Source organism: Egretta garzetta, unplaced genomic scaffold (genome assembly GCF_000687185.1).
Source record: "Egretta garzetta isolate BGI_Z169 unplaced genomic scaffold, ASM68718v1 scaffold215, whole genome shotgun sequence".
NCBI classification, from domain to species: domain Eukaryota; kingdom Metazoa; phylum Chordata; class Aves; order Pelecaniformes; family Ardeidae; genus Egretta; species Egretta garzetta.
Window position 1 is genome coordinate 7,947,689 of NW_009259719.1, and position 14,947 is coordinate 7,962,635.

Consider the following 14,947-nt stretch of genomic DNA (forward strand, 5'->3'; position numbering starts at 1 on the left):
GTGCCTGACTTTTTTTTTTTGCATGAATTGTGCAGGCAGCTGCATCCCAGCTGTGAGCTCTGAAGTTCAAAGTGGGAAGCAGGTGTGATGTCCCTCCACACCCCCCACCGAGCTCTCCTTATCTGGGTCCAGTCCGCTGGGTACTTTTATTAGGATCTCTCCTGTTGGTAGAGTAAAATCAGTAAATTATTTCTGCAGGAATTAAATTGTGGCTGCATTGTATATTGCACAATGGGGTATGGGGTTTTGCAATTACCTAAGGATATATACATATAAAATGTTTTACTGAAAAACTAATTTATACTGAAACATCAGAGAAGTAGTTCTGTAAGCACTGGTATCAAGAAAAACGTTATCTTCCTATGCATTTGCATCTCACTTGAGCGACCACAGTATCTAGGTTAGTACAGGTTGAAAACATAATGTTTCTTTTCCATGCGGTGTTTATCTGTTTATCAGGACTCGCTCTGCTGTTGCTAAGAAGGAGTGTACATCAGTGTTTTCCCCTCTGACTGCCTATTTTGTGAATTTACAGGATCTAGATGACTTCATCAAACCAACAGGTTGTGGGTGGAACAAAAAGAAAAGACAAGAGATAGGAGTACTGTTTCAAGCAAAATCTGTTTTCATGGTTCATTGTTTTGATGGGAAAACAGACTTTAAAATGCCTGTTCATTATGTTTCCATAACTTGAGATATGAATGGAGTTTGTGTTTGGGTTTTTTTTTTTTTGTATGTGTGTGTTTGGTCTGTTTCAGTAAAGCCACAGAAAGGCAATTTTATTGTTTTAAAGCTTAGGAGGCTCTGAACTTAGAACAAGTAAACTATGCCTAGTAGGAAACTACATGTGTTTTTTCTTTCCAAAATCTCCATTTGAAATTATGTTTTTCAAGCTCAAAAATGTGGGGTTTTTTCTTTGTAATGACTTCTTTCTCTCACCTGGAAAATGTTTTATGATCTGCATGAATGTGAATATACACCACCAGCGATGTTCCTAAGCTACAGATACAGAAAGTGGCTTTGGGGTTTTTTTTTGTTTTGTTAGTTATTGTAGCCTGCTGAGGGTTGTACAGCAAAATGGTTTGTTTACTCTGTACAGTTTCTCGGAGTACAGACAGCTATGACAACTGGAGTTCAACAAGTGTAATTTTCTTTCATAAATTTTTATATTTCAGAAGATGCACATTATTTTTCTTAGACTTACCATGAAAAGTCAACTTCAAATCAAACTATGGAGTAATTCTAACCTTTTAAGTCCCTTGATACTGAAGTGCAGAAAGATGACTTGATATTCCAGGGAAAATGCAAGTGGCACATAACTCACATTTTGCACCCCATATCAAGAAATACTAATCATGTGACAGATCACATTTTATATAGCTTTTATCTGAAGAACCCCAGAGGGCTTGCCAAGTGAAATATTCGTTCCTTCTTCAAATGCAAACACCTATAAGGTGAATTGGTGTTTATCGGCGCAGTGTCTTATATTAAGACACCATGACCAGTACTGTATTTGGACAAAACTATAAGTGAATTTAATGAGATAGAATGTAACCTTGCTAACCATTGCTTAAGGGAAAACCAGAATGCCAGAAAATCTTCACTGGACTTACCAACTAACTGGTATTAAAGTGATCTTATGATAAAAACAAAAGAATTCTGAGTAGTGAGTTATTTTGAGATATTTCACTTCTGACAAACTTCTGTCAAATCCATTTTAAAAACTGCAGCCTGACTTTTGAAAGGAGTTTAAGAACCTTCTGAAATTGCAGTCCACAATTAAAATTCCAGCCATGTGTCATCAGATTTGAAGTAGCACATTGTCTTCTGGCTGATAACATGCACTGATACTGCGCTAGCCCTGAGGAAATCCACTCTCTGTTAAATCTCCAAGGAAATAAAGAGAAGAGGGACCTCCTGGGTCAGGAGTCTAAGCCATTTCTATCATAAGCAATCATATCAGTATAAATCCCTTTGGCTAATGGATTAGGCTTAGTCTCAGAAATGTAAGCTGTCCCTGAAACTCCTCTTGGAAGACTGTTATAGAATCTTATTCTAGCTTTCATTTTACTACAACCAGTTTCTGCCCATTGATTCGTGATGCAGATGTTATTTAGCCTGGATCATTGTTTTCTTCTTTCCTCCTCACTTGTTTGAGTGTTTGTTCTCCTAAAGTACTTAAAGCAAATAATTATTATCTTGGCCTTTGTTTAGACAAGCCAACCTTTCTACTCTCCTTACAAAAGACAGGCTTTTGATTCCTCGTATTCTTATAGTAGTCCCTCAAACCGGTACTGGTGCAGGAAATTATTACTTAAAAAAAACTCATTACCAGAGTTCTAGAGGTAAATTACCCAATGGTGTCAATACTTCTCTACCTCCTCTTCTTACCTGGTGGTACAGATACTTCTCTACCTCCTCTTGACCCTCCTTTCTGAGTCATCGCATTGCACTGCCATGTTCTTGACCATGTTACACAGGTGACTTGGGATCAGCTTCAGATTTAGTAGTACAGAGAAGGTTTTCCTCTCACTTGCCATAGGTAAGGCTAAGGCTTTGTATTTTATTACTAGTAGCTGTGTATTATTAAATTTTCATCTGTTTTGATTATTCTCTTAAGCAAGATCATCTACAAATAAAATTCCAGTGTAACACCTAGCCTCTGCATTTGCTGACTATGCCTCCCTGTGTCATCAGGAACTCCCACAAGTGGTCTCCTACTTTTTGTACTAACACTATTAATTAAAATACTAAATAAAAATGGTCCCAGATGCAAAGCTGAGGAACACCAGTAGCAATCATCTTCATGCACAGCATTTTCCCATTCAGAACAGCTTACTGTCAGGTTTTTACCCTTTTCTTTTTAAACCAGCTTACAGGTTTTTATACTGGTCTCTTCTCCAATCTCATCATTCCATTATTTCTCGTATAGTTCTATGTTGCCCGGTCTAAAGGTGCAGACTGTGTTGCATTCAGGTCATAACTTTACTTAGTATTTAGGTATAAATAAATTGTAAATTGCAAGCAAAGCTAAGTGCCTTAGAGATTTCTTATCTGAGGTTGCCAATGCCAACATGTTCATAGCCCATCATAAAATCTAGGAAATGTAATGTTTTCCATGCTTTTAATAGTTTTTTATTGGAAACAGAATAAGAATAAATTAAGTTACTCAGAGATGAAAAATGCAGTAACTAAACTGATTCAACTAAGACTGAAACAATGAAGCAATTCAAGTGAGTGTATCTGCAAATTAATACACTGGTAATGACGGCAAAGTATAAAGCTGATATTAAACTGTTCTAGTATCATTTAATAACATGCTGTCTAATCTGGAGGGCATGTAAGAAGCCAGATTCTTTTTAGTCAGGTATGCCATCCACTGCTCTAGCCAATGAAGTCTAATAATTTAGCTATTGATAGGCATAAAGTAGGAGTTTGTCAGCATATGTATTTGTTCTGGTATTAAACCCTCTCAAAGAAACTGCTAACCCTGATGGTAAAGGCTGATTTGGATTGCCTTATGGCAACTTGGGGTTTTAATTTTTGTAGCATTGCTTTTGTTATCTGGAATCAGACAGTGGAGTCTTAGTTTAGGTAAAGGATGGGTGATCTCGTGCCCAATTAGAGTAGTCAGCCTGGCCATAGGAGTAACTCAGGTATTTCACCTTTTTCTTCTGGATGGCTTGTGAAGAGGAGAAAGGCATGTATGTAGCCTGAAGAATTGCTGGGTCATTCTAGAAGCATTTTTGCCTTCATACAACCTTTGCATTTTATAGGTGTTGTTTGCTTCAGGAACCATGCTCATGACTTCAAGATCTACTAGAGCCCAGGTGTAATGGACTGTCAGTCTGGTCTGCTTCTCAAAGAGCAAAATCCTAAGGGTGAATCAGAAAAGATCTAATTCCAGCAATGTGAAGAACAGGATATGCGAGTAGTTTCTGCTGGTAATGTTACAACACCAGACTTTTGACAGAGGCAGTGAGAAGAATGCCCATGATCAGTAACCATAATTTCCCAGAGTTGTCTAATAATCTAATCAGCATATTCTTTCCATATGCATGTTCTTGTCATTGCAGTTATTTCCATGTGCTTTTCCTTTCTCTCTCCTAAGCAGTTTCCAAAGACCCCTCACTAAATAAAAATCTGGGAGCTACCATATCTTAATTCACAAACTCTTTTTACATTGTATGAAAAAATTATGTAAAGACTATGCAAAATAATTTATGTAAAAAGAGACTATACATCTGTGATTAAAGGTTTCAGAGGGCCAGCTTAAATCAAACCTTGTGGTTCTCATCTGCGGAATCCCTTTTTCCATTGCTTGATTCCTGATCTTTGTATTTCTTGCTATGAATTACTGATTGGCCTGGCATTGCCAGCTTTGTGAGAACTGACAGGACTGTGGGCAAGATAATAGGCTTCTTGGCTATAATGACCCATCCTTTCTGTGAATATTCTGATAGAGATTTGCATTTTTTCTATCTATTAATCTATACATTAATGATCTATAATGCAATAATAAATTGATTACCATCACTAAACAGCGAAGAAGAGTAGTGACTTCAAAGAATCAGACACCTGTAGCAAGACTGAAACTCGCGTGCGTGAAGAACTTATTCTGTCTTTAAGCATGGGCTGTCTGAATGAAATTCTTTTACCTGGGAGAAAAACGAGTCTGTGCTTCTCTCAGTATGTGTACGGTTCCTGTCAGCATTAATTGGAACGCTGAGTGAAATTCATAAAGAAAATAGACCCTGAACCAGCAGCACAGCAGACTCTACAGTTGTGTATTTGTAATTGTGCCATGGTGGAACAAGCCCTGGAGCAAGCAAAGAGACTTGGAGATTTCCCACCTACCTGGCAGCTTTTCTGACTAATTCAGCTGTGCTGGCAAGTACTGCCAGTTAGCTCCATGCTATTTTCAGAATAAAATGTATCCAGCACAAGGCAAGAGGCGACAATAGTGAAATTCCCCCTTCGTTTCACAGAGGTGCATTTAACCCTTCTGCCATGTGTAACGGCCGTTATGGGGATGTGTTAGGACATCAAAGATCCTTTTGAGTATTAACGAAACATTGGCTGTCTAGCTGCACAATTGATCCCTCCTTAAATTCTGACTGCAGGAGTTTAAAATACAAACACCTAAAGGACTTTTTAGTAGTAGTTCTTCCCTTTGTGTAAGCATGCCTGAGAATCTTGCTAGCTTGGGAAAACAGCCTGTTTTGATGTATTAAGAAACAGACTGCTTTACCTGAAAGTTCTGTCTTCCTATAGAGATTTCACTTCAGCTCCACCCCACTCACCCCAGTTTACCCTGCCTCTGCTTTGGTGTGGTGGTTGTTCTCAACCAGGGCTTTCTCCCACCCACTGGCACTGGCTCTGCACAGTCAGTAACTGGGCGGACCAAACGTTCTTGTCCATCTTGTGATGTCCCAGTGACATTCCAGCTTCCACCTGGCTCAAACTGGCACCTTCCAGCCCTGTCTCACGACGGGTGTTTGGGACTTCCCTTCCTTTGACAAGACTCCAGAGGAAGTCTTGCTTTCTGCTCTCTTTGCCAGCTTGAACTTGATCAGATTTGAATTTCAGTGTGAAGGAAGTACAATAATGTAATAAAGAAAGAGTAAAGAATACCTGCAGAATTCTTTTATTTGATTTTGCTTAAGATATGGAGAAAACAGAGAAGTCTGCTTTCAATGAGAAATCAATTTATGCTATAAAAAAATAAATGAAAATATTCCTGCAGAAAAGTGCAAGTAAAGAGGTAATTTTATATGCATAAAGGTTACAAGAACAACTTGAGTGGCCAGTCTGTTGACTTCTGGTTTATGCAAGGTTTTTTATGCATCAAAAATTACTGCAGCTTCAGTTTAGAGCCATTTTGACTGTGAGACCATTCCTTTACATTCGCTATGGGGCCTCTATATTCTTCTAAATCTAACAGGAGGGGATTTTAGCTTACTCCTTTGGAGCTCAGTGAGGGACAGGTTTTTTGGTCTTTTTTTCTCCAGTTCTCTTGAGACTGCTCTCTGAATGTATGCCAAGGAGGAGCCTGTGGGGTCTGAAAGCTTCCCAGATAAGGTGAAGTTAGAAAGTGGATGGACTTAGAATGTGAATTTCAGTGGCAGCATAGTCATTGCCTAGCACTGGAAGTCTGATGAAAATTGCATCAGTTGCTTTTCAAAAGTTGCCAGACCTCATTTTTTATGTTAGCAAAATAATGTATTTTCCTTACTCTAGCATTGTTGTTAGAACCAGCTAAACTGTCTGTCTATAAGGGAAGAAAATAAATTACCCTGCAGGTGACATTCAGCATCAAAATGTTCAGGTTAAATAGATAAAGTTTGGCAAAAATAGAACTAACTGAAAACTGAATCTCCTGATGCCAAGTGTCAGGTCAGCTTTAGTGAATAGGACCAGTTCTGCTTTTGCACATTTACAGCAGCATCCTCAGTCAGTCCTAGAAGGAGATAGAATCTGTTTAATGTCTGTGAAAGTGAAAACTGAAGTTTTTTCTTGTACTGTTTAAATGTCTCCTTGTGTTAGTATTGCACTACTCAGCATAAAAGTCTAAATGGATTTCCTCAGCTAACAGAGTAAAATAGCATATAATATCCCACGGCTCCTGCAGCACCATTGCCAGGTCTGCTGCTATTAGAAAGATGGTAACTTACAGGAATAACTATAATTCAGTCAAATTTGAAATAAAAACTGTGGAAAATATGTTGCTTTGGGGGAGATGAAAATATACCAGCAATATTGATCTTAGTACCATATGATGTTCTTGCTGAATTCAAATGTGACAGGACAAAACAGATAAAAATGAGGAGCTGGCTGCCTATCACATGATTCAGCAGCCTTTTAGAGGCAGGGATATTGCTTTGTGTTTCTTCTACCAGTTGTTCTCCCCTGTTCTGGTTAGAAAGAAGTGCAGAAGGAGAGCCTCCTGGGTTTCTAGCTGTTTGCTTTGCTAAGAGAAGTTTTAGATTTGTTTGTTTTGAATAAAAAGTTGTTCCTTGAGGCTAGGACATAAAAGAGGTTTGACAGTGAAAGACGTTGCTACTTAGAGCAGGCAATTCTCCTCTAAAAATGTAATTATTTGGAGAGGTATGAGAACCCTGCCCTCTCTGTCCCTGAAATTTTTGCTTTCTCTTTTTTCTTTAGGAACAAGAGCATTTTCATTCTGATATGCCAAGAATGAAGCTTAGACTCAGTGTATCCACATTGACTATCAAAAAACAATGAAACCTTAAGGGTAGCTATATATAAAGATTCTTGTCTACTAGGGGAAAATATATAATCTATAAACAATTAATTACTGAGTATCGAACTCCTCTAAACCAAACAAACACATCCCTAAACATCATTCTCAGATTTCATTTACAAGTATTGGGCAGAATTTTACAAGCAAAATTTATCCCTCTTTAGCTAAAGACAAACCTATAACTTACTTTCAATACAGAAGCTGTAACTGAAGGTGATTAAGTATGCTCTAATTTATTGTAGTTTACAAGCCAACAGCAATATATATATATGTCCTACAAATCCATATGGTGATATGCAAGCATTTTGCTCCAGTAGTATATGTTTAGAAAATGTTTATCTGTGCCAGTGCTCTAAGCAATTTCAGAGTAAGCCTTTGACTAGTGTCATAAAGATCTTATGTTCTTCTCTGTTAAAAAATTCTGAAAACAGCTGCAGAGCTGAAGCTGTGTCTGTGTGCCATACTCTTTAAGATTTTTTTCTAGGGCAGAAGCCCAAGTGTCTTGGTTTGTTACGCAGAAATATCAGCGTTTCTTGCAATTGTTTGCACTGGAGTCTTGTTTATTTATTTCAGCAGCCAGAATAGCTTTGTCTGCCTCTCTGATTATGAATCCAGATCATGATAGCTTTATGGCTGATTGGATGATGTGTCTTTGCAGTTTTGAACCTGCTTGTTCTACCATTTACTATGAATTTGAAAGCTAAGACAACACAGAGTCTGAAAAGGCAGTTCAATGCTGAAAGGAATGCACAAATGCAAGTCTTTTCTCTGTAGCCATTTTGCCATGTTCTGGTGAATCTTTAAGCTCTTGTAGCTCTTTTAGCAGTGGCAGAAATTTATCCTCATGTACCTGCTGTATTTGTATGATACAGCATAGCATTTGCTTATCATTTTCATGTTTCTACTTGAATTTTGCATATAAGAGTTTTCTGTTAGAGAGGATTAGAAACTCTGAAACTTTTTTCCCCCACTATTACTAGGGTAAGATTGTGTGTAATATCTTTCACAGTTCTGGCTACCAAGCTGTCGTCATCTACTTCAGTCGTGTTTGTGTCTGAGGACATGCTGCTGGCACCATTTTGTTTTATCTGTGCTAGAAGACTGCCTCTTCTCCTTCTGTTCTTGTGCTGATCGAAGTCGCAGATTTTCCCTTAACAGGAAAGTGCGTGTTATGTTTCTGTCATTACAAATTCTCATTTTAGTTGAATAATCCTGTTGTTAACTTTCCAGTCCATCATTATAAGGTAACATAACAAGGCTTTGGTGTGAATACGGTTGCAGCATGATCATCGTGTTTCTTGAGAACGTGTGTGCAGCCACCTAAACCCACTGATTGCCTGATACAAAGTGGGCCACTTCTAAGTACTGGGCCCCCCCCAGTACTGCTGGGGGCTGATGCTGGATGTATTTTTGGTTTATTTTTATTTTTGTGTAAGAATCAGAAGCTGGACAAATTGTTGGGAATGATGGTAGTTGTGGTATGCAGGAAGATTTCAGTACAGGCGGGTGGCTGTTCTTAACAGATGATAGTACCAGCTATAAGATTTTTATCTATATTTAAATTGCCTTAATGAATGGACTGGTTTGTATTCAAAACTGTTTTTGCATTACACAAAAATGGCAGGAGAAGAAATATTGCTTTGAGAAAAATTCAGTAATATCTGGTGAAAGACATAAGCTTCATCTGTTCAGTATGGACTAATTATTTTCCATGTGTGATCTCCAGAAGTTTTGTTCTATAGATAGTCTCTTGAGTAAGTAAGTAATGTACTTTTCTAACAGTTCTAAAATTCTGATCTTCCATTTTTGTTCTTTCAATCACCTCAGTTCTGCAATGAAACAGAACGTTATCCCACGGTATCCCACATATGCCACATGAAGTCTTCAGTAAGTCTTTAATATTCTGTATAGCAAGGGCAATTTGGATGTTTATGTCTTTTCTTTTTTCTTTTTTTGGTTGGAGATGGGATTCTTTGATAAAAAGTATCTTAGACCTAAGTAAGCTTAATTTAATTTCTGATTCAATGTAATGAAACTCTTAACTTGTACTGTAGAATATACAGATAAATTATAGCTTTGAAGATACTGTAGCCTGATAAAAGACACTTATCTACTGGATGTATTAGGCCAGATCCTCTGCTGGTATTTATTGGGGTGGAGCTAAACTAATTTACACCAGAACTGTATGTGTTGCTGCTGTCTGAAGGAAACTGATGAGCAGGAAATGTGCCGACTGAGACCTTGATAGAACCAGAATTGGATATGCTGGAGAAGTCTTGTTCAGAAATGCAATGATGTTGGTTTTACACATTTCCATATGGAAAGGACCTCTCAGGACAGGACAACCAAGATGTGTGAGTAACAACTTAAGTGATTAAAGGGAAGTGTCCCACAGAATGGACCTGTCATGCTGTATATACAGTTAAAAAAACCTCATATTGGGAATAATTGCAATTAATAGCAAAGTGGCCGTTTTTTTGGGTTTTTTTTCCAAAAGGAGGACAATCTCTAGATAATTTTTTTCCAATTCCTTTATGATTCTCTGAATCTTTTCCTGTTTCATTGCCAATATGCATGGAGTAAAACTTTAAATTCATCAGGAAGCGTGTACACCAGGCAAATGCAGACAAAAGGATGCTGATTGTGAAATGTTCCTGTTCTTTCCCAACAAAACAATGGGGTTGGGAGAGAATAGAAAGGACCAACATGCTTATACCTTTGAAATTTTCCAGCGTTGAAGACCTTGGGTCCTTGTTCACATACTGTGGCTGTTATCAAACTTAGAATTTTGTGAAACTTCTGGGATCAAAACCCTTGTTGTATGTGCATCAAATTCAGTCCTGTGCTGCCTTGAAAATGGTGCTCCTTTGAAGTTTGCATAGCTTGTGAACTAGAGCATCTGACAGTTAACAGTGTTTGGGCCAGTCTTCAAAGGCTGACTTTGGGATCTCTAACTCTTAAATCTCTCCAACTTCATGCACCAAGAGGTAATCCATTCCTTTTTCTGCATCTTCTTACAGTACAGCTACCACTCCAGGGCCTGCAGATGAACCTGTTCAGAAAGAGATTTGTGAGCTCTGTTGCTGTTTCTTTGCTGGAGTTCATCATATTTGCACGTACACAGGAGCTCAGGCAAGTGAGAAGATCCAGTCTCTTAGGACTTTGATTCACTTAGGGAACAGTGCAGTTCTAGTGCAAAGTGGCTGGAGTGATTACAGTTCTAGAGGAATTTCTAAATGCAGAGAAAAAGCTATCAGTAATTTTTCCTAAGTGTTAACAAATAAATACAATGCATGCAAAGTGTGGTTACCTGGGGAAATTTAGGGAGCTTTAATCCTCATCATGAAAATCAAAGCCTTAGTACATCACCAGGGGAAGATGATCGACCTTTTTTTTCCAAACGCTAGACATAGCTCAGGCTTTCTGGCAATGTCCCTGGGATTATATTCATTTGTTCTGAAGCTGCAAATTGATTAAATTAGGTCATTGAAAGGCCACTAATGACATGTTTTGGTTCTCCTTTTATTGCAGCAGTATGTTAATCTTACATTTGGAATTTGATTCACATGGTAGCTGGCTGTTCAAAAGAGCAATTGGTCAGGGTCTAGACATATGCAATACAGTGAAGCTTCTGACCACAGCTATTAAAAAAGAAAACAAAGGAGGGAAATCCTACAATCCTGCCTCATACACATATTTTGATGGAATAGGGACAGCTTTGTTTCAGTCATTTTTCATAAATAGTTGTGTGGAATTTTAATTATGTACTCTAGGTGTAGTGCTGAAACACATCTCCCAAAAAATTGCTCTATTTCTGAATATTTCAAAACCACTCTGTGCGTGTCACTGGACTCTCGGTTTGTTGAAGCATTAATACCCATTGATGAAACCATAGATTTCCCCCCTCTCTCCTCCCCCATAAAAATACACATGCACACACAGGAGAGGGATTGCTCTGAGATAGTATGGGGATTCCTTCACAAGCTTTCAGTGGAATCTCCTCCGGTTTTATCCCTTACAATTCTCTTCAGCTAAAGTTCAGATCATAATTGCTCTTTTCGCTCCCTTCTCACCCTCTTTCCTGAGCTATAGCGAGGCTTTTTGACACCTCAGAGCAGCTCTCCCTATCTTAAATCCTGTCCTTTCCTGGTGTCCCTCTGTCAACATACTGCTTCTCATTATAGCTCTGGACTGGTATCATTTTCTCCTGGGTGGCAGTAGCAACTGCTGTGGCTCAGATATATTTATTCCATATGGTACCCTTCATCCACTTCCACCAGAATCCCAAGTCCCTTTCATTTTTCTTTCTATTCAGTCATTTCTTACTTAATGAACCCTTATTTACACTGGAATTGACGTGATACTTTCCACCACTATGTTTTGTTTGCATATCATAGCACTTATCTCTAGGTTATGTCTTAATATTTGTTTAGAATGTAATTGCCTTTGGGTAGGAACTGCTTCTGCGCATGTGTGTGTGCATAGTGTACCTATAACAGCAGCAACTCCTCTGTTGTCTGTTGAGAGCCAAAGGGAGCTAAGCATATACCATATACTTAGTATGTTTTTAAAATATTTCAGCTAGCCTGATCTGAATTAATGACAAAATATTTAAACAGCTACGTGTTCATACAATTCCCTTGACCTTAGATGAGATTTAGGCATTACTTAAAGTTGCACCTTAAAAAGTTTTTTTATCTCTAAAAGTTTTTTAATCAGGCCAAACTCAGTATTGTATCTACATTACTATAATTTTCATTTTCTTCTCCCCATCTCCATATAAAGCATAATTATTTAGGTTCCCATTTAGATACCCCCGAAAATGTGATTCACAGCCCATTTATAAACTACTATTGCCATTTAATTAAATTAATTCTTACAACAGCCTCAGGTAACAGAACAGATATGCTTCAATTCTGAAAAGTCTTCACTGATTCAATCAGTTTTATGTAGTCACAGACCAGGTTTTCTGAAAAGCTTGTTTGCTGTGCAAGCACTATAAATGCTCATTTCTCTAAGCATTCAGCATAGTGGATATTCAGCAGAGTAGCTGAGTATTTTGGAAAACATGGCCGTAGTTGCTGGTGCAGAGCCATAGTCTGTCTCGGAAAATTCTAGGGTTTTATTTTCTCAAGTTCTTTCAAAGTTGGGGGATGAGGAATCCCTTCGAAATATGTGACTAGGCTCTATATAGCTCAGAAGTGAAGTGAATATTTCTGAAAATCTCTGTTGGGGTGTGTCTTGCCAACGTGGATCGGAAGCAATGGCAAAGCTAGAATTGGAATAACAAAAGAAAACCAGAAATTGCCTTTGAAACAGATTTTGAGATTAAATTTAAAAAGGTAGGCTTCTTTAAATCTGTTGAGGTTAAATAGCAGGTCATTTTGCTAGCAGCTACATGCTTGTGCATGTATTTTGAAATGCAGTAATATAAGTTCGCTATTTGATGATGCATCTTTTTTAACATCAGTTTTCACAGCAGGAGTAAAATTGAGCGAGCAGAACCACAACCTCTGAAAATTGCCTTTTCACAGGAACTTCATACTGAAATTTCTCCTGGTATTACCTATCCTGGAAACACAAGCAGTCATCCTTAAAGAAATAGCACTTCTTTTTAGCCATGTGAATGATTGTCCCTGTAGTAGTAAAGCTGCGATTTTTTTCCTTGAGGAATTCCTTTCTATCTGTTGCTTCCTATGAGGTTCTTGAAGGCCATTTTTCATCTAAACCAGCTTTACACTGCCAAGCAACAGTCACAGGAAACCAAGGCTCCAGAAATCCTGTAGGGTCCTCCCACTCAATGTTGCCTGGCTAGCCAATTACCTTGATATTTTTATCTCTAACCTGATTTGGAACTAATTGTAAATTACTATTTTACCATTCTGTTTTCTGTGATAAATGTCCTACTCAATTATTATTAGATCTGCTCCTAGCACAGCTAAATCTCCTTATATCTGTGCCATACCTTTGTGCCTCTGCAATCTAGGGATATAGAAGCAACCTCTCATCCTACTTCACTGATTCCTGATCTCGTCCCAGAGACAATGCAGGATTTTCTAGCACGCCCTTCACTGTGGTAAAAGTGCCTTTCGGGATGAAGGTTCATGTCAGTTGTTTAACTTCTGTCAAGTTGCTTTCAAAGCAAAGCCCAATTCTTTAATCTCAGGGTCTAAGATGACACAACATTCATTTATAGATAAATATATATGTTCTGTATCTACTATATTATATTATAATAAACAACATTCATTTTTAAAGCTTGAGATGCAGTTTTTACCACAGAGTACATCAACCTTTGATGCAATTTTGAAGTAAATGTCTCAGTCATTCCCATTTACTGCACTTTGCCTCTCGTCACTGAGTGGTGTGAGAGCACATTCACTGGATTCCTTCTGGTTAAAACTAAACTAGAACATGCACTACAGGAACACCCTTGTATGCTCATTAAGCAGTTAGAGAACATTAATTCCTGGGTCCACAGCAGGGCTCATCCAAAGTGACGTATATTGGAGATGCTGGGTTCTCAGCACCAACTGTTTTGCTGTGCAGGTGTTCTCCTATCTCACTTCACGTTGCAGGAACACTGAAGTGATGGCATGCATGTGAATCCTGAGCAGAAAGTAGTGCTCTGGTCTGAGAAGGCTCTTGCTTGCCCCAGTTTTGGGAAGTTCACTGGAGACGGGGAAGTAGGATCAGAGAGGTAAATAGCTCTGCTCATTACTGTCTTTCCTCTTCTCCATTTCTGTTCCTGCTCCGTGCTCAGGGAACTGAAGGTCTTGCAAACTGTTTCAGTTAAGGCTGCTGAGCAGGCATGCTGCTCTTACTTGTCTTAGATAAATTACCTGGATCCCAAGAGTGTGGTGTACAGGCCACTGACAGAAGAAGCAGGCGAGCAGTTCACTGTCTGACTTGTTAGGGTGTGCCTAACAGTATCTGCCCAGCTACAGCTAACAGGAATCATTAGACTCACAATCATCTGGAAAGACCACTGATGAAGGATGGAGTACATTGGCAATCACAAGTGCTTCCCAAGTCTGCTGCTTCCCTACAGATCTTAGCTACCTTGTTTCGTATAACTACTGAAAGAAAATGCAAGATCCACCTATCCAGATTTAATCATCTGCATATGAGCTTTTCATCTAACTCCAGCGCGGTCATTCAAAGAAGCAATTCTCTTCCACAGGCAGCTGAGTTCATGGAGTCATGTATTGGAAAGTCTCACACAAAAGTGAGCTATGTGTTCCAAGCCACTGAGATGATTCTCCATTAGCACTTTAATCAAGGCCTTTGCTACAGTAAATGTTAAGCACTGTAAGTAATTGGTAAAGACTGCTGACCTGATAATGCTGTGGTAGGTTCAGCCTAATCTGAAAAAGAAATCCCCTAAAACGTTTACTGCATTACTGACCCAATGAATCATCGAAAAAGCAAAACATAATCTGAATGTTGTGCTCAGCAAGTAGAAATATGCCCGGAATATTTCAGAAAGGCAACACTGACAAGAAACAAAAGAAGCTGCTCAAAATGGAGCATTTTCCATGTACTGTTCCGTGGGAGCTGTTACACAGAGACCCCCTCAGTCTGCTTGTGAATATCCCTTTGGCAGGAATCAGTATGCAGGTGTGTAAATACTGTGACTGCTTTTGGCATCAGGAAGTCTTTTTTTTTTTTTTTTTTTTTTTT

At 38.5% G+C, this 14,947-nt stretch overlaps 1 long non-coding RNA gene across 1 annotated transcript; it reads left to right on the plus strand.

Annotated features, from left to right (window-relative positions):
• Positions 1-8,270: 8,270 nt before the first annotated feature.
• LOC118452328 lies at positions 8,271-10,613 on the plus strand. The gene is made up of 4 exons (XR_004842077.1): positions 8,271-8,426; positions 9,092-9,151; positions 9,471-9,618; positions 10,285-10,613. It is a non-coding gene; the product is annotated as an uncharacterized LOC118452328 (long non-coding RNA).
• Positions 10,614-14,947: the final 4,334 nt, after the last annotated feature.